We start from the raw sequence: 21,647 nt of genomic DNA on the forward strand, positions 1-21,647 counted from the left end.
ACAATAGGACATAAAGTGTAGGATTAATTTTATGCATATAAAGTTAATTGCAAATAGATCTTAGTAAAAAAAAATAAGAATGGGAATAGGACAGGCAGGAGGAAGAAGGGTGGGAGGGTGGAGGGAAAGGAAGGCAGGGTGGGAAGATCACTATTTTCCTAAATTTGTCTATATGAAATGTATGAAGTCTGTATACCTTAAATAAAAGTAAAAGAAATAGAACATAAATATTCCAACTCTGACAAATTGAAGATGTGGTTGCTCTACCATGCTTTTTGTCTTTGGGATGGAGAAGCTTTCAGGAATTAGTACAGATGGATGTGAATCTTCAGTTTGTCTCTGTACAAATAATCTGCCATCACATCTGTCATTTCTTTGCTCTTATCCTATTCAAAGATTTTCAGTCAGGACCAGAGGGCTGTTATAAGCCTGAAATTTTAAAACTTATACTTGAGCCTGAGATCCTACTATGTAAAGCCCGAACTGATACTAAAAAGTGTATAATACCATCTAGAATTTTCTTAAAACTTTTCATTGCTCCTATTTATCATACTTCTTTCCCGACCCTTGGCCAAAAATTACTTCACAGAGTCTTTTTTTTAAGAATTATTTTATTTATTTGAAAGAGCTACAGAGAGAGGTAGAGCCAGAGAGAGAGAGAGAGAGTGAGAGAGAAGAGAGAGAGTGAGAGATCCTCCATTCTGCTGGTTCACTCCCCAAATGACCACAATGGCCAGAGCTGAGCTGCTCCGAAGCTGGGAGCCGGGAGCTTCCTCTGGGTCTCCCACGTGGTTCAGGGGCCCATCTTCTATTGAGCCATCTTCTACTGCCTTCCCAGGCCATAGCAGAGAGCTGGATGGGAAGAGGAGCAGCCAGGGCTGGAACCGGCACCCATATGGGATGCCAGTGCCGCAGGCCAGATCTTTAACCCACTGTGCCACAGCACTGGCCCCTATAGAAAGAGTCTTGAAAGATTGCTCCAGTATCTCATTGTTGTGTAGAACGTTGTTTACAGTTAAGGTTTAATTCACTCCTATGTTAGAGCTTCTTCTATTTTCTTATGCATCTCTGCTAGTTCCATCCAGGGCTTTCCACTTCTCAGCCACAGAACCATGTTTCTGAGATACTGACTCGTCCTATTTGTGAAATTCTAAGACACTTGGCATCTTTCCTTCCTTGTAGGTGTGTGTACTCATCCTTTCTCCTTCCCCCAGTATCGTTTCTTTCCTTAGGACTGGCATTGGCTTAGGAAATACTTTCCTTAGATCCTGTTTTAATGTGGCATGTGAATTCAAGCACATGAACCATTTTCATATTCTTTTGGGAAAAAAGTTGGGAAAATAAAAATTATATATATATATACACACATATATATATATATATATGGACAGGCTAATCCTAATTTCTAAAGTTCTTATTATCATATCTACTGTTCTTCCTGCCAGTTGTGCTGTGATAAACTGCTATAATTTAGATCTCATAATTTTCAAGAAAGATGTCACATGATACTCAAGTGTTCTCTTCTGCCCTGTGGCATACATTGCCTTGAAATACAATACAGTGCATGACTTTTAAACATAGTGATACAATAGGAACTGGGAAATGAGACAGAGTTCTCTGTCAGGTATAAATGTGATGGTTATGATGGTGTACTTTAGAGAGAATACATGCTTATAATGGTTCTTAGTTTGCCACAGAGTTAAATGGGTTTAGGTTTCCTCTTCATACACAAAATGTTTCAGAACACCAAGTAGATTGTAGATACTTACTAATTTGTTTCTTAGGGAAACAGCTAATGCCTTGTATTTCTTTAATAAAGAGCTGGGAGAGAATCCTATACATTAAGTTCAGCTCAAGGTTGATACTCAATATGCTTCTTGAATTACAAAAAAATGCTGGAATTATATATCTATGTATATATTGTATTTTGATATATGCTAATACCCAAAACTCTGATGAAAGGAGGATAATGTTCCAAAAACAAATGGAGTTGATTTGAGAAGGCCTTTTAGATCCAAATCCACTTCTTCTAATGAATCAATTTTCTATCCATTTTTTACTATAGTTAAAAACAACTAATTCTTGTCCTCTACTTAACTATCACTATATTCCAAGCACAGTTCTTGAATCCCCTTTGTTCTCCTCTTTGCCAAGCCAAATAACTCCACTTTTTAAAATTCGTGAAAGCAACATCCTCAACTAGAAGTCTTGAAATTACTTAGTACTTCAAAACACATGATTCTAAGTATCTTAGAAGAACATTGTTGACTCAGTTTTAATCTAACAACAAATGGCATACAGCTTATGTTTTACCATCATCTAATCCTCTTATCTGAAAGTGACTACTTAAATAATTGACTTCAATAATGTATTTTTGGTCCAACAAAATTCAATATTGCACATGAAAATATCAAAAACAAAAAGGTAAACTGTAGATGGAAAAAAATGACAAAAATTCCATGTGATCATTATGTTGTCTTCTGGAGACTGTCATAAACAATATCTAATTTACAGTATTTTATATTTAAGCATCTGACAGTTTGATTAATTTGATTAATTAATTCCTTAGAATTCTGTCAAATCTGTTGTACAATAACTGTTGCATAAAGAACTACACAATAAAAAACAGCTTTAAAAGGAATTAAGGATGTCATTATTCTAGATTTGAAATTATTAAGTTCTTACCTAGACAAGGCAAGATAAGGTGAAATTAGGAAATTAAAAGAAAAAGAAACAAAAAAGCCTTCAAGCTAGCCATACATTGCAAAGTGCTTCATTTTAAACTTTTAGATGTTATATATATATATATATATATATATGTTATATGTAATATATATATATATAATGCTAGTAATTTTTTTTCAAGGAGTATTTGTTGGGAAAAGCTTTGTTATATCTTATGGCTGGTCTTTGATTTCCAGTTTTAAATGAGGCTGCCTCACACTTGGATTCTGCCTTCTGCTTGGCACTCAAGTATGGTAAGTCCAGCAGGAAGGACTCTCATGGAGAAAGTCTGTTAAAGCAATGGGTCATATCCTTTTGTCAAAATTTTCCTCTGGGGGTGAAAAATCAATCTATTTGCTGCACTAGTTGTTATGCAATCTGCTATCTGGACATCATACTGCTGCAATGTTGAAAACATCTCAACTGGCTGCATTCTAAACTGGCTTCCCCAGCTATCCAGCTGATGAGCTTACAGCCACCCCCAAAATTTCCTGACCACTGCAATTTCACAAGCAGGAGCCTAGTGAGGTAATCACCTGACATCAGCAAAACCATTGTATAAGGGGGATTTCATTAACATTGTTGTCAGTGCAGCTGGATGGACTAACTGCTTTCCTTTGCAGATTTGCCCTCTGAATTCCTACAGCCTGCAATGATGGTCTTGGGTTCTTATTGGCATGTGGTGATGTTTGGCTCCTGCTTTTTTCTCAGGTTGTTAACCAATTTGCTCATTTCTGAGAAGGTGTAGCAGTCACGGAGAAAGCCTGACATGGAATTGCAGAATTGACCTATCTCTTCAAAACTGGATTAAAATTATACTCTCTTAATCTTTCCTGAATGTCCACTAGGAGTTACAATTGCCTTTTGGGCCTATGTGAACATTTAAGTGGACATTGCATGAAGCAGCATATTTTATTCTTGCCCATATAGAATCCTGTATATTCTGCAGTAAGACTATCACCCAGAACAGTATTATTTTCTAGTGATTATGTGTAGTGAATAATTTCATATTTATTTTGAAATATTATATAATATTATATAATATTATACACAAAGTCAAAGACAGAGTAACAAAAGGGGTAGAGAGGCAAGCTGTTTAAGCACATGAAAAGAGAACCTCAAATTTACTCCTATTGGGGTTGGAGAAGTAGGATTAGGTACTGATCCCTGCCGCAGATTGTGATATTAACGTTTCAATTTTCTTGTCAGGTCATGTGTCTCACTTAAACTGCAAGTTCCCAGTTGTTTCCCCTTATTCAATATCCCAGTAAGGTAAAAAATATTATCTGATGGATGCAGATTATCTTTTCTTTTTTTGCACATCCAGTCCTCCATTCTTTTAATTTTGGCTCTCATCTGAATTTTACTGTATGAACATATTTTATAAATAAATTTAAAATAGGTGGCTATCTAATGGTGACTTTGACTCTTGAGACAACTTAATGAAAATGATGAGTGACACATAACTCTCCCATGCAAAAGCATGGGGGAGACAATTGGTGTAAAAATCCTCCTGAAGCTGCTCCAAACCTTAGCTCAACTTCCCCTTTAATATTCTGTCCTTCACACAGCTTAATTGCCATTAATGTGGGTGGGCTGGATATCTCCCATATTTGGTTTAAATTCTTCAGGTAAGCAATTGAAAACATTTGCTGATGCCCACTGTGTATAGTGTTCCACTGAAAACTGAATTTATAAACAAAGCCAAACAAAAGAAAAATACTAGCATTACTCCTGGTTCAAAAGGAAGAATGGAAGAAGGATGTTATAAAAGGAGATAATGGGTATTCTTATTTTAACCCATTAGAAGAATGCTGATGAAAAGTCATCTCCTGAAGGTGGTTCCTCCATGATTGACAGAATTATCTCAGGTCAGAGTCACAGCTTTCTTTTCCAGTGCACACGGATCTTTTTCTCTGTTCTCATCTTACATCAATTTGGGGATCTCAGACAATGTGCGCAGGACTTACACTTCTGTGTTTGTCTATCACCCGTCTTTCTACTTGTATGGTAAAAATCTGAGACCATGAATATTCCAGTGCTCCTCACTCAAGGCAAATCCAGAGTACTCGACAATGCTTTTTCTCAAAATATGACAAGACTAGCCACTTTTTAGACCAAAGACCTCAATTTAAATTTGCATTAACAATGAGGACTTCTTGGGAAGCCTATGTAAGCCAATTCCAATTTATATTCATCTACTTTTCAATTCAATATCCCATATGCTTTTTTCATAGCATTTCTTGTTTAATAATTTGTTTTATGTTCTTCATTATTTTATTTTCCTACTAGACTAAAACCTCCATGATAGTAGAATTTGGTTAATTTCATTTCAAACTGTCCAGCAACAGTTTAGGTTCTTTTAGGGTAAAAAAAAGTTCACATATACATTTTTGAATTAATTGATGACATTATATATCTGAATGATGATATTGAATAAGATGATGGTGGTAGAAAATTTTGTATGTTGACTTCGGGTGATTGACTTTTTAAATTATATGGAAAAATTAGGCAGAATGTATGACATCTGGGTAATTAACAATGGTCTGTAATCTAGGACCCAGTGGTATTTCATTTGAAAATGAAGAAGATTGATATAAAAGACAGTTCTACCAAGGTCATTGTCTTTATTTTGGATTATGTAGACTACTCTTTGATCATTAATCATCTTAAACATTTGTTAGGGTTTTACTATTAGTTTGGATGTTCAATGGCCCCAAATATCCACTTCTTAAAAGTGTGCTCCCCATGTCTACAACTGATGATGGTAAAATGATGAAAACTTAATCCATCAGTGGTTTATGAAAGCAGAGCCACTGTGAGGTGATTGGATTGGATTGGGTCATTAGGATATGTCTCACACAGACATGTGCTCCCTATTTCTCCCAGTAATGCGTTGTGCCAACTTGGGACTCTGCAGCAAGGACCATACCAGATGCTGAACCAACGGGGCCACCCAATCTTGGATGGTGAACCTCCTAACCAGGACCAAAATAAAACTCCTTCATTTATATATAGCTTGTCTTAGATATTCCATTATATTGAAAACTGACTAATACAACTTTGGATATAATTTATTTTTCCCAATTCACTTGACAGACATAGTTATCATTTCATGCATATTCTATTATTGATGATAGTTGCAAACTAGCTACATATATGGTTTTTTTTCTCAAATGGCTTCATTATTAGATCACAGCAGTGGAACCAATTCCTACAATCTGTGTATTTGGCAACAATATGGACTTGTTCATGTCTGTCTATTACAAATTGAACTCAAAAGTTAAGGACCTTGAAATGTCTTCAAGAAGATACATCTATGATCTTCTGTGTGTCTCCATGGTTAGAGATTCATATGCTTACCATGTTTTTTGCACTGTTTTTGGAACAATATGAAAAACATTGAATACAAACCCTAAGGTCATATATATGTGGCCAATTCCAATTCTTGCCTATTATCCACATGACCTTAAGGAAAGTCAATGGGTTGAGCCATAGATTATAATAATTATTATTATAATTATAAGTAATCACTTAATCATGACTACATATCTAGGGGACTCAGAGTACAATGAAGTATAGGAATGTGCTCCAGAATCCAAGTAACACAGAAGTGATAGGCTCAGGGTGCTTTCCTAACAAATCAAAAGATGGAATCTGTAATCATAGGACATGAAAAAATATTAAAAATTACCTAATCAAATGTCTCACTTTAAACTTAGGCAAACTGAAGCACAAAAAGTGCAGATGACTCATTCAAGGTTGTTAGGTATGCCAGCAGAAGCATTAGAGCCAGGGACTTGATTCCCCACCAGGTGACGATTTAGAAGAAATTATTTGACATCAATTGAACATAGAACAGGAACTGGGACAGCACCTTGGGGAGTACAGAAATGCTCAAGAGCTACCAAATAGAATACTGAAGAAAGAAATTAAAATAACAGCCACCATTTATTGAGAAGTTATTATGTGCAAGGCCAATCACTTGACTTTTTATAAAATGATCACTCGAATTCAAACATCTGTGAAAGATAGACATTGCTCATTTTATATTTCAAATGAAGAAACAGATTTAGTAAAGTTAATGAAGTAGGTCAAGGTCACAGAGTTAGAAATGAGATTCATACTGGGCTTTGCTGAACCTACACTCTCACCGTTTCTGCTATACTAGAAGAAGTATACAAGAGCATATTGAATGTGTAGGAAGTATGTCATTTATGACCAGATAGGTCATCAAATGGAAGTTTGTGGGAGGTAGAACCAAATGATATAACTGGACATGATAAGGAGATAGTTTTCATACTGGACTAGGGAGCTCAGAGCTTAATATGGATTTACCAACTAACTGAGTTACATTTGAAAATTGATGCTTCAGGAAGATAACTCTCATAGTGAAAGCTATATGATCAATCAACTGGAAGACTGATAGGGACATGGATATCTAAAGTAAGGTTTAATTTTTGCATTACTATCACATTTCCCAAAAACATTCAGAAGTATTCTGAAAGGAGAATTTGAAAAGCGATTCTTAGTTTTCAGAGGCATTTTTTCTTCTTGAACAGCCAGGCTTGATTTTCTAGCCTTCAAGTAGCTGTTCTGATTGGCTATACATGTATTCTCATGGAAGTACCCATGCCCCAGCAGATGTTTCAATTTTTTTTTTTTTTGACAGGCAGAGTTAGACAGTGAGAGAGAGAGACAGAGAGTGAGTTATAGACAGTGAGAGAGAGACAGAGAGAAAGGTCCTCCTTCCATTGGTTCACTCCCCTAATGGCCGCTATGGCTGGGACTGCACAGATCTGAAGCCAGGAGCCGGGTGCTTCCTCCCAGTCTCCCATGCAGGTTCAGGGCCCAAGCACTTGGGCCATCCTCCGCTGCCCTCCTGAGCCACAGCAGAGAGCTGGACTGGAAGAGAAGCAGCAGGGACTAGAACCCCAGGGGGTGGAGGATTAGCCTCATGAGCCATCTTCTACTGCTTTCCCAGACCATAGTAGAGAGGTGCATCAGAAGTGGAGCAGCTGAGACTCGATCCAGCACCCATATGGGATGCCAGCACAGCAGGCAGTGGCTTTACCTGCTACGCCACAGTGCTGGCCCAACCATTATTTTTTCTTGGTAATCAAAATTGTTTGTGCTTAGACCAGCACTGTGGCGTGATAGGATAAGCCTTTACCTGAGGCTGCCCCTCTTCTGAACCAGCTCTCTGTTATGTCCTGGGAAAGCAATGGAAGATGGCTTGGACCCTTGCGCCTATGTGGGAGACCTGGAAGAAGCTCTTGGCTTCTAGCTTTGAATCGGCCCAGCTCTGGCCTTGTGGCCATTTGGGGAGTGAACCAACTGATGGAAGACCTCTCTCTCTGTCTCCCTTTCTAACTGTAACTTTACCTCTCAAATAAATAAATAAAGTCTTTAAAAAAACTATTGGTGTTGTTCTTGTTTGTTGTTTTTTATTCCCAGTGCAACACATGGAATTGTTCAGCATTTTGCCCACATCTACTGTTTTTGCCTCATGTCTTCCTATTCCACATTGGCAGGCATCAGACATGCCTAACTATTCAGAGTTCTCTTAATATTTTGTACTCATTCTGTGTGAACTCCCTTTGCATCTGGAAAACTCCATATATATACTGCCGCAGAGTCCTGCTCTTGAACATCTCTGAGTAATTATACTTTGTAAGTGTTGATTTGATTGCATGTTTTCTTTTTAAACCAGAACCTTCTCATGTATAGAAATTTTAGTTTTCAATTGGGGCTGGTTTTTCAATCTGTAAAATATTAGTTGCCACTTTTTGAGTATTTTCAAGGGAAATAATGAAGGAAGAACAGAAGGAAGAAAAGAGATGGCAGAAAAAATAAATATGTGTAACATAACTATATCTACATTACTGGTGACTGTTTTGCCATTTCTAATTTCTCAGTTTAATTCCGATTCAAGTAGAATTTGGTTGTTGTTTAGACTGAAAGCATTATCACTCCTAGCTATCAGCTAGTGCCTAGCAAAGGGCTTGGAACATGTTACCAGAGGGAATATAGGATGGCTTATTCATAATTTTTTAACCTCTCAGATGAGCACAATAACTGGCTTGTAGCAAGTTTTTAATATAAATTGGGTGACTCTTAAAGTGATGCTCCATATTTCATGATTGCCGATTGAGTCCTGGTTTTGCAACTAAGTAACTGTAATCTCTGTTACCCTGGTTTAGTCATCTGTGAGGTGTAATGCAAATGATCATATATCTACCCTCTTTTGGTGTTTTGAAACTTAACAGATATTTTATGGAGGAAGGAGACTGAATAAACGCTAATGTGCTTAAGAAATAAGAGATGCACCTATTATTGACAGTTTAAAGTAATTAAATTCTCCTTACTAGCAATAGTCATTTTCTATGTGCAAATGGGAAGGAGTTATTGGTAAATATTCAGGAAGATGAGGAAAGGGGGAATTTACCCTTTTCCTATTTTTCCCTCTCAGAATATTCCTTTTATGATATACCATTCTTTCAATGAGCTAAAAGTTATTTCTTTGAATGGCCTCTTAAGGTGTTATGACTTAGTCTCACTTTGCAAATACTAACTAAAATAGCAAAAGTATAGTTTGAAAAATTCCACATACAGGAAGATGTGCCACTGAAACCAATTTGGCTCTCTCCATGGGAATCCAAGACTGAAATAAAGAGACTACCACTTCAATGATTTATGAGCATCACTTGATTACGAAGCAGACATTTCTGAGAAAATGTCTCATCCATTGCTTTAGAAAATGTGCATTTTTTAAAAAATCAAGACATCAATTTTGTCTGATCGAACTTTTTTTTTCTTAATCTATCACCAGAAAATTATCTTCTCACTGCTGGTTTACTCATTTGGTTTATCAAAGTCCCAAAGCGGATAAAGTCATATATTTAAATCTTGAACAAACCCTCATTATCTTCTCAAGGGATGCAGTATTTCTTCATAGTACAGAGAAGGAAACCAGGTCACGAACCCACATAATTTGCCTAAGGTAGCTCATTTGCAAACTACCAGATCATAAATTGAAATCAGGAGTACCAGATACTTCCTGGAGCACCATAGGTGGAAGATTACAAGGGATATCTTCCATTTTCCCCAGAACCATTCTCTACCTTCTTCAGCTTTCTCTCAGAGCTTCCTGGACTATATTAAGGGGCTATCATACTGTCTGGCTTCCATAGAAGCCTCAGAAGGAGTTGGACAAGAGAGAGTCTGGAGAGAAAGGTGAGATGTTCACTACCTGACTACTCCCCTGTGAGATCTCCTTGGGATAGACTACACGGGTCCTCAAGATTGCCTGTTCAATGCAGCAGTGCTGCCCTGTGGGTGGGTCCTGTTAACTGCTTCCTCGCCTTGTTCTTCATGCCTAGAGGAATTAACAGCCCCTGTGCTTCAAGTCTCAGGTTTCACGAACTACTTATGCTTCCTCTATATCAACTGGCGCTTTTGTTTCTGGGATTTTCCTAAATTAAATCTGCCATCCCTTTCCTACCAGGGCCTTGACTGATAAGGCGAATCTGCAATGTCTTACTTGGGTACAAACCACAAGTTTTACGCATAAAAATACAATTTCCATGTAAATACTTTGTCCCAAATCCATGGTGCCACAGTTTTATTACTAAATCTATGTATTTTAAAGTGAAACAAAGTTTAAAACTGTTTGTGACTGAGGAACTCATAAGTAAGAATGACTGCTCTTCCAGAACTGTGTTCCCCAGACAAGAAGCATGCTGTGACTTTTAATCATGAAAAATGCATTCGCTGCAGAAATTCAACACTAACTCCATGAAGTTTATGTAGAAAATGTTTTCAGTCAACAAAATGCATCAGAACAAGTAAAGTTTTAGGGGGAAGGCAGAGTTAAAGGAAATACAAATTAAAGATCATACATTTTGAAATGCCTGTCTCAGACTCCAGCAAATAAATATATCCTCAGGGGTTTACAGTGAAGTAGAAAAATCATTTAAGTTACTGTTAAATGCATGTGATAATTACTCGCATTGTAATAAAGTCAATTTCTTGAAATCCTCCTTGAAAACCTTTAGTTGTAAAATCTTTCTTAATATAAACTGGGAATGTTTCCTGGTGAAAAGGGAATGAATAAAGAGAAATTGTTCTTGGATAAGCTTCTTTTTTTCTTGTTTGTTTACTTATATTTGTCTTTCTTTTTGTTTTTGAAGATTATTTATTTGAAAGGCAGAGTTACAGAGAGAGGTACAGATAGAGAGAAATTTTCCATACTCTGGTTCACTCCCCCAAATGACCAAAGCTGGGCCAGGCCAACGCCATGAGCCAGGAGCTTCTTCCAAGTTTCCTGTGTGTAACCGGGGCCAAAGCACTTGGACCATCCTCTACTGCTTTTCCCAGGTGCATTAGCAGGGAGCTGGATGGAAACTGGAGCAGCCAGAATGCAAAATGGCACCCGTAAGGTGCCAGAGTCACAAGCAGCAGCTTTACGTGCTACCCTTATTTTTCTTTGTTGTAAATGTCTTTAAATGCACAAAAGCGTTAAGTTAAAATTATGAGAGTTTATTAGAAACACAATTCTTAGTTTTAGGAGAGTTCCAATTAAGCAAAATTTAAAAAAATGTTTATTTTAAGATGGAATGTGGCAATTCAAATTCACTCATTAGGTAGTAAACAGTTGGATTTTCCCTTCAAATGCTTAGAAAAAATGTCACATATAAAGGTCTTTCAAATTAGTAAACAAAAGACTTTTTTTAAGAGTCATGTCAAGAAATTACATTCTTGTACTTCTTAGAAATGGAACCAAGTTCTTTTGAGTAAGGCCATCGAACTGAGATCCTGATTGTGTTCCTTACAATTAGTTGACCTTGAGTATATTACAGAAACTCTTTGACTTGATTTCCTTTTTGTAAAATGGGGATGGCAATATTTGTGTCTACCTCACAGCACTGCTGTGAGATCTAAATGTGGAGTAACATGTGTAAAGCACTTAACTCAGTACCTGACCGTAGTAAGTACTATCCGAATGTTAAGTAACTTTTAGAGGGAGGGACCTGAGTATATGGTCTCTTATCTGTTGGTAGAGTGGGCTCCTGCTAGGTCTCTTGCCATTTTCTGTCCTCTACCTACAGCGAGATACAACTGGTCTGCTCTAACCCTGGAATGGTCACCTGAGGCCCCAGTTGCTGGAGGTCAGAAACAAGGTCTTCTCATTTTTCTCCCTCTGTTTGTGTCCTATCCTTTGTGTCCCAAAAAGAGGTTCCTAATCCTCTGTTAACCTAAGACATGATTAAATGGATAAGCTTCCTAAAATGCCACACTGTTTTCTTGTGTGTGTGTGTTCTGTTTGCTGATTTGTTAGGATTCTGCCACTATGGATTATTTGGCTAGGTTTAACAATTTCTTTGATAGAAAAAATAGAAGAAACTTGACATGAAAAATAAAAGGGTAAAGAACATTAGGAATAAGAGAAATGGGGACCAGTTTCATGTCATAGCAAGTAAAGCTAAGTAAAGCTGCTGCCTGCAATGCCAGCAGCCCACCTGGGAGCCGGTTCATGTCCTGTCTGCTCCAATTCCATTCCAGCTCCCTGCTAATAGCCTGGGAAAAGTAGTGGGAAATGGCCCAAGTGCTTGGGCCCTGCTACCAAATTGGGTGACCTAGAGGAAGATCCTGAATCTTGGCTGTTGAGGCCTCTCTGGTGAGTGAACCAGTGAATAAAAGATCTCTCTCTCTCTCTCTCTCTCTCTCTCTCCCTCTCTCTCTCTCTCTCCTTCTCTCTCTCCTCCTCTCTGACTTTCAAATAAATGAATAAATCCTAAAAGAAAGAAAGAAGACAATGGCATAGATTGTTCTACTCCTTCAGTTACTCACCAAGAATGATTTTCATGTGTAAGGCATGTACATGAAATGAAAATTGGTGCCTCATCCAAATGGGCCTAGACAAGGCTCCACACTGGTTGAGCTGGCTTGTGGCAGCAAGCTGGGCTGTTCCTAAGATTCATTCTTTGGAGAGAAAGCCAACCATTGTACGGCTCCTTCCACAAACTGAGTTTCACCAAGTTAGAGGATAAAAGCAAGTGTGTGTGAAATGCTCTTGGCTGCTCCTGTCTTGAGGTCCGACTATTCTGAGATGCAAAAAATATCACATCATAAAGTTGAAGGATTGGCAAGAAGAGCTAACGTGTTTATCTCATTATGTCGTAACTTTGAAAGGGTCTTATTTGCTCCCCCACTTCCACAGGAGGCAGCTGTGTTGGGACAATGTGGGTTCACTTGACTTTGCAGCAGCCTAAGAGGCCTCTTAGGTCACAGAATAATTTCCCAGATACCTGAAGCTCAGCAAGGCCCAATGACCTGCAGAGTATTTATGGTGTTTTTGGTTGGGCCCAGTCTATGCCTGGTCTTTCACTTTGTGAATGAATGTTGGGGATGTGATTGGTTATAAAGCTTAATCCTGCTTTATAAGAAAGTCTGAAGCCAATGTCAGTTCCAGGCAAGGCTTTATTCAGAACACCAATAAAATTCAACCATTTAAACTTTTGTTTCTCTCTAACTGTTAGAGACTGGAAGCTACTTACTGGGGAAAAAAAAAAAACAAAAACACACAAGGTGGAAAAGGGATGAAAAGACCAGTCCATATCCCATCTGAAATCCTGTTCAGAGGATTTGCTGCAACGGCGTTCCAGCTTCAAATCAGACTGATTAAAATAAAATTACTCAGTCTCCTGACCCATAGCAAATTTCATGAGCGGCAATTTGTCTAGTAGTTGAGCTGTGAGTACAATCTGATTGGCTATAATTTAGGTTTATAGTTCCTATTTTTTCCTCAAACACAGTAGAATCCAGTGATCATGAAATAAAGAAGTAGAAGGGAAAATGGAGGATTTAGTATAAGCTAAGAAAAAAATGGAAAGAAAATGAATTTAAAACTATAATGCTATTTACTTTTTTTAAAGCTTGAATTTACAATATATCTGTAGTTTTGCAGGAGAATATGTTGTATTTGCATGTGTGCATTTCATTTTAATCTCCAGATCTGTCTTTGACTTCCTTGATTTCCCTGGTCAGTCTCTCTCTCTCTCTCTCTCTCTCTCTGTCTTGTTTTTATCTCAAATTTCCAAGTCTGGATTTATGAGAAAGTTTCAAACTCCAGAAAATGCTGAAGACCTCCCAGTGCCAAGAAGTTCCAGCTACCTCGTCCATTGCACAGGAAAGTGACTCTTTCCAGGGCCTGAGACTTTCACCTCCCTGAAGAGTTAGCAGTGTGCTTGGTGACCAAGTGGGTTCTTCAACTGCCCAAAAAGGCACATCCACTGGGGAGTGAGACCGTGAAGAATGCTTCTGACCTCTTGTCATTGTATGAGATGTCGGAATTAAATTTTCTCAGCATCCAGAAAGGGATATCCATGGTAAAAGAAACAGAAATAGGAGTATCAAGTAATAGGCATTGGTTTAATTTTCTCTTTACCAAGCAAAACCATAGAGAATAGATATAGAGAAATTGCTCTTTGGCTTTAAAAACTTAGTCCTGCTCTTCTGTCTCTGAGTTAAGTTGAAGGAGTGCAAGGTACGGTGGAAGAGCAGAGAGATGATGTAAAATCCAGGTAGGTGTTTAGACTTCTCGATGATGCGTAATTGTGATCACAGAGTGATTCTGTATTATTTTGGAAACAGAATACCCTTATTTCTCTGTAAGACATGGAGATTGTCCGACTTTTCTCTTCTTTAATACCAATTCCCTTCCTGGCGGTGTGGGACCAAACGGCTTACTTAGTAGCAGTAGTAGCTAAAGAGCAAATGAATGTGGATAACAACCGCGGCAGTTATGGTGACCTCTAGATTATAAGATAGAGTGAGTTCTTCTAAGAAGGAATTTAGCAATGCCTTCTTCATTTCCCAGCAATATATCTTGTGATGTGCAAAAGTTTCTAAGGAAACAACTCCAGTTTCACATTTCTGTCCTAGGTGTGGTAGTTGCTCAATTATAGTCCATGCAAACATAGTTCATAGTTAGGCAGAGCTCAGGCATTATACAGTGTGTATCAGCTGCACCTCTGCTCACTTGTACCATCCCCATGACCAGTGAAACTCCGCACACACTGAACTGCCTGCTTTTAGAACTTCTAACCATGTGACTTTTCCTAAGGCATTTTTGAGCTGTTCTGCCAGAACAATGGGCTCCGCCTTTGCTGCCAGAATTAAAAAAGCCTCATTCTAAGTGGGTAAAAACAGGCTTTAAGTTCCATCTAAAAGAGGTGTTTTTATCAGCCCTACAGGGTGTGTGTTAACTTGGAGAAATTGTTTTGCATCTCTGAGGCTTAGCTTCCTTTTCTTCAAAATGAGGATAATAAAATCTACCTTGCAAAGGATGTTGGGAGGATTAAATAGAATGAAATATCCCAAACTCTTGGTACCTTAGTAGGATCTTAATAAGTGAGCATAGTTATGACAAAAACTTATATGAGGAACACTTGGTACTTTTCAGCAGAAATCCTTCTCTCTAATTCATATCTTCTCAACAATTGCTTAAGGCCACACTAAGAAAAGGAGATATTTTATTGAACTACCAATGCTTATTCTGAAATATATAATCATGAGAAAGTATAAAATGAGAATCAACCATTTTTCCTATGTTTTCAGGATTGCCATAGAGTCTCATTAATTTGATATTCAAGAGAACATGGAAAATCAAATCCACCGGCACATCATTTAACTTTTTTATTATGGAAAGAATCAAGCCTACACACACTTAGATAATGAACTCCAGGTACGCATTAGCTGTCTTCAGTAGTCTGGTAACTTAAATAAACCCTGGCAGCCTCATACTATTCTAAATTTCCCATATTTCCTCTTCAAGACAATAAAGATGACCTAGACCTCTATTTTTGCATTACAATTGGCAAAACTAAGGTTGATAGACATTGTGATAGTTCAAAATCATGTATTAGTGTGAAAAAGCACATGTGCCCAGATCGAATGCCCACTCTACTGCATTTTTCTATGATGCTTCCTAAAGGAAAAGAAAAGAAGAAAGGTCCTTCCTAGGAGGAAAGTCAAGTGTTCGCTTGGTTAGCTCCCATCTATTTGCATCTTCCAACCTCTCTTGAAGCCATTCAAATCAGTTAATGATTGCTACATAAACAAACTACAGTTTCACTATGTCTTACCCAAAATGTATTTCAGATTTCAAAGCAGGTAGTTTTCATAGTCCTTACTTGTCAAAATGCACTGACTGGGTGATACCAGTTCCCTTAATTAGATGATGGTTTGAGGGTAAAATGTTTCCCATGAGTAGTTTTCTTTAGTCAATAAGAATGGTAACGTCAAGCTACAGAATTTCTTACTCTGGATCTTGTACATCACAAAAAGATTCACAGCTCTGGGCAAAAAATGCTCATTTTCAATTTTTAAAACCCAGGAGAATTTTGGGTTTGGGGGAGACTGGACACCAGAGGGTGCTAAAGAGCTGCATAATTTACTTATTGGCCATTGTCCACCAAATTCATGGTAACAGGGTCAGCTGGCACTGAGAGAAGATATTGGGTATGTTCAGTGCCAGGGGATATTTCCTGGTGCAAGGTTTTGTTGGAGGTCTAGGCCCTCCTGGATCCACAGGCCACATTAATGGACTGCGGTGTGGCCATCCTCTCCTTGTTGCTGACTTGACAGTTGGTTTGGTCAATCCCATTGATTGTGAGGAAGTCAACTGTTAAAAATAGAATCAATGGTGCTACCACCAGCTCACTAGCCATTTACAGGCACTCATAAATACTGAAAATGACTGCCCAGAGGCTGAGCTTCCAGGCTTCTTTTAGCTTTACTTTGAATTTGCTGCTTCTCGCTATATCAGCAGAAGAGAGGACTTGAAAGAGTTGAAAACAGCCCAAGCTGCTTGAGTCTCTCAAGAAAGGAATTATTAATAAAACGTCAACTCCTGTGCATTCCACTTCTTTTGAAAAACTTTCTCAAATTCATGAAATATCAGTTTTGGTGCTTCGGGCCTGCTCTGCATTCCTGGTACCTACACTTCTGCTTCTCGAAAAAAATAACTATTTAACCCATGAGATAAAGTCCATTTCTTTACACGTATATAACAATGGACTGATTTTTTTTTTAAACATATTTATTTGTTTATCTGAAATTCAGAGTTACAAAGAAAGAGGCAGAGAAACACACACACACAGATCATCTATCTACTGGTTCACTCCCCAGAAGGCTGCAACAGCCAGGGCTTGGTCAGGGAGAAACCAGGAGCCAAGAACTTCATCTGGGTGACTTGAGCCATCCTCCACTGCTTTTCCCAGGCCAGTAGCAGGAGTAGAGCATCCAGGACACAAACTGGCACTCATATGGGATTCTGGCAGGGGCTTTATGCTTTATGTCACAACACTGGCCCAGCTGAGTGACTAACACAGTGTTCAGCAACATGTAGAATGCAAAATAATAACAAATTCTGATCTCAAGAATTTAACAATGACTCAAACAGAAAAATATGCATTGAACAATACTGTTTCATAAAAGCTGCAGATTTTATTGGTAAATTGAGTTAGTACATGTAGGAAATCAGTCTAATTCATGGTAAGAAAACAGGATATATAAACGCATATACACACCCATACACATATACATTTGCATGAGCATATGCATCTATATGTGCTATATTTGTGTATAGATGTGCACACAAAATATGCATAAATGAATACATTTCTCACATCCTTAGTGTAAAGTGTGTGAATTATGTTTTATAAGCATATATACACACATATCTACATACGACACACAACTGAATATTAATTTGTGTGGATTTTTTTCCTTTAATAAAATATTGCGTTTATTTCACATGTATGTTTTTGTGTCCCCACTGTCCCCAATTCTGAACACTGCTATTGCTGTTTCCTATCATAAAATTCCATAGATACTTAGAACCAAGCAAAGGTAGACTTCCATCTTTAAAAATTAAACAGGCATTTTGGACAACACCTTCTTGGAAATGAAACCTAGACAGCATTTATCAAATATCATATGAAAATTTTTCACTTTTTTCTTGTAAAAAGGACACCCAGATGTCAGCTATTATAGGAATTTAAAAAGATGGAAAATTTTAGCAAACTGTTTAAACTGTTTGCTTAAAAAGACTTCCTCTACTTCCAAAGATCTTGAATAGCCTACTGGTCAGTCATCTAGAAGCAATTTTTTGCATAACTGATAAAGTTGACTTCTACTTTAGAAAGTAAAAGATCTTTTTCTAGACTTACTTGCCTTTTGCTTTAATATATTTTACAGAACTAGGTCCTTTTGGTGTTTTAGAAAAAATTTTCTCTGAGTTTTGAAAAATTCTTGACCTTTTGATCTTGGTGCTGTTGATTTTGAATCTTCTCTATTCTAGTTTGATCTTTGTGCATTTTACGTGGGCTATTTCATACAGATTTCTTCATTAGAGCTTTTTCTTTTCTTTTTTTATTTAAATATTTTAAAAATTTATTTACTTGAGAGGCCGGAGCTGTGGCACAATGGGTTAACGCCCTGGCCTGAAGTGCCGGCCTCCCATATGGGTGCCGGTTCTAGTCCTAGCTGCTCCTCTTCCGATCCAGCTCTCTGCTGTGGCCTGGGAAAGCAGTAGAAGATGGCCCAAGTCCTTGGGCCCCTGCACTTGTGTGGGAGACCTGGAAGAAGCTCCTGGCTCCTGGCTCCGGATCAGCACAGCTCCAGCCGTTGTGACCATCTGGGGAGTGAACCACCTGATAGAAGATCTCTCTCTCTCTCTGTCTTTACCTCTCTCTGTAACTCTTTCTTTAAAAAATAAAAAAATAGGCCAGCGCCATGGCTCAATAGGCTAATCCTCCACCTGTGGCACTGGCACCCTGGGTTCTAGTCCTGGTCAGGGCACCGATTTCTTTCCCGGTTGCTCCTCTTCCAGTCCAGCTCTCTGCTGTGGCCCGGGAAGGCAGTGGAGGATGGCCCAAGTGGTTGGGCCCTGCACCTGCATGGGAGACCAGGAGGAAGCACCTGGCTCCTGGCTTTGGATCAGAGTGGTGTGCCAGTAGCAGCCCGGCGGCCATTAGGGGGTGAACCAACGGAAAAAATCAAGACCTCTCTCTCTCTCTCTCTCACTGTCCACTCTGCCTGTCAAAAAATAAAATAAAATAAAATAATTTTACTTGGGAGGCATAGTTACAGCAAGAGAGAGGGACTGACAGAGAGAAAAGTCTTCCTTCTACTGGTTCACTCCCCAAATGGCTGCAACAATTGGAGTTAAACCAGTCTGAAACCAGGAGCCAGGAGTTTCTTCCAGGGCTCCCACGCAGGGGTCCTAGCACTGAGGCCGTCTTCTACAGCTTTCCCAGGCCATCAGCAGGGAGCTGGATTGGAAGTGGAATAGGCAGATCTTCTCAGCGCTGGCACTGCAGGCAGATGCTTAACCTGCTACACTACAGCACTGGTCTACACTAAAGCTTTTTCTTCAATTTCCCCCTCATCTTCATCATTATCCTTATCATCATTATCTTCTTCAGCAGCAAGTTTTACTTTTCTCTGTGGCACTCTGCTGACACCTCTAGGGGCATATGACTTTCTAGACATACTTAAATTTCAAATCTTCCTCCCCTACATCTTCTGACTCTGTATCTTTCTCCAAAGTGACTAAGAGCTGTCCACTAATATGCACAGGTGCTGAATCACATTTTAACCCTAAGACCACATGTGACATTATTTCAAAGCCTCCAAAAACAACCTTTGGCAGCACAGATGTTTTCAATATTGCCAGTACTTCAATAATGTGCAATTTATCCTTTCCACAAGCACCTAAATGGACCGACTTTAAAGATAACTGGTGCTCATTTTCGTCATTGTCTAGTTTAAACTGATAATCTTTGTCAGCCTTTACTTCACAACCAAAAAGTAGTTCAGGGCCTCAGGAAACTCAAGTCATGTCCATCGATGACTTTAGTTGGGAGAGAAAGCAGATGGAGATAGGCACTCACTGTTCCAAGTACAGCTGTGCTGGTTGGAAGCACACCAGGACAATTTGTATGGATTAAACACCAAATAAAATGGAATTTTGGAAAAGTTTGGTCTCAGAGTTTAATTTTCTTCTGATCACTAAATATTTCCTTCTACAGTCACTTAAATCTACAATTATGATAGTGTTCACAACCTAGTGATTTTTATTCCTATAGTGCCCTCTTCACTACTCACTCATCCATTTTTTTCTGAGTTTTATAAATTTTGTGCAGCTACTATATACTGGACATAGAGTTAGAATATACCTTTGAGCCAGCACTGTGGTGTAGCAGGTTAACGCCATGGCCTGAAGCACCAGCATCCTGGCTGCTCCACTTCCGATCCAGCTCCCTGCTATGGCCTGGGAAAGCAGTAGAGGATGGCCCAAGTCTTTGGGCCCCTGCACTTGCATGGGAGGCCTGGAAGAAGTTCCTGGCTCCTGGCTTTGGATTGGCACAGCTCCAGCCATTGTCGCCAATTGGGGAGTGAACCATCAGATGGAAGATCTCTCTCTCTCTCTCTCTCTCTCTCTCTCTCTCTCTGCCTTTCCTCTCTCTGTGTAACTGACTTTCATAAATAATCTTAAAAAAAAAAAAGAATCTACCTTTGAATCTCACAAATGAATACTAGGTAGTTTCTGACCTCAGGGAGCTGGTAACACAACTGGGGAAATAAACTGTTGCAGAAACTGTGACAAGTCCCCAAATAAAAGCACATAGGGATGTACAGGACAGATGGATGGCTATTTGCCCCTCATGCATCAGAGAAAACATCTGGTCACAGGTGACCTCTCACACAAATCCCAAGGGATGAATTGAAGTGATTTGGGTAATAAAGCTAGCAGGTGACTATTTAATAGAGGAGAGGTCAAGGTGAGCATCTGACCAAGGTGAAAAGAACTTGGTGCATAGTGGGAATGTGCAGTTGTTCAAGATGAGGAGATAGAATATCACGGAGCCTGCAGAAATGAGGCTGCAGAGGTAAGCAGAGATGAATTAGGAACAGGCTATATTTGGGTAATTGCTAGGGTTATTCTCTTGGAAAGATGAGGCCACAGATCTTCAGGAGTATTCAATTTTGGGATTGAGTTTTTCTTCTGTGTTTACTACTATTATATCTTTGAATTCTTACTTAACTGAGTCATATCACAGCACATCTACTACATACTATTTGAATTAATCTAATGGGCAACACACATTGCATTTGGCATAGTACCTTAAGGTTAATGAGTCATATCTCCACATCAATGGGTTAACACAGAAGTCTTTACATTGTGCTCACTGACAGCTAGATTTCTCACTAGAGCACCATAGTATTCAATGATAAACCCAATCATTGAGTTTCGAAAATGTGAATATTTGTTACAAAAAAGGCAACATTTTTACCATTGGATAAAAATCTGCTAGTAGCTTTCAATGTCTTTCCTAACAGATTTCCGAAGAGACCCTTGATTTCATATGCCACCCTAAATTCCTACCCTTTAGGATCGCTGGATTTCAAAGGAAGAAAGAAAAGTAAGTTAAAATCAATACTGGCTTGGAAACTTTAATTTCAGTAAATGCCAAATACTCACAAACCAAGATAAACTCATTATTTGGGGGAAAGATAAAGTTTCCTTTTTATTTTTCTTCCCAGTGCAGCTAGAGAATTCTGCAGTGTAGCATCAGCACCTCTGAGCAGATAGCTATTCCTCAAACCTTACCCTGCTTCCCACACCCACACACAACACTTTCTTTTTTCACTGCTTTCTTGCAGGTCTGTGAGTGAATTAATACTTTGTATAACATCAAAAATAGAATCCTTCCCCCATTTAGGCAGAATTCATAGATGACTACTGTCATTTACCCACAGAATAGAGGTTATACAAATATGCTGTTAGTGTTCCCCGAGTAAACACCTTTGCCTAATAATTTGAAGCATTTTAAGCTCCTTATAAAAGTGAC

This window comes from Oryctolagus cuniculus, chromosome 10 (genome assembly GCF_051225735.1).
Source record: "Oryctolagus cuniculus isolate XC-2025 breed Fujian yellow rabbit chromosome 10, ASM5122573v1, whole genome shotgun sequence".
Classification (NCBI taxonomy): Eukaryota; Metazoa; Chordata; class Mammalia; order Lagomorpha; family Leporidae; genus Oryctolagus; species Oryctolagus cuniculus.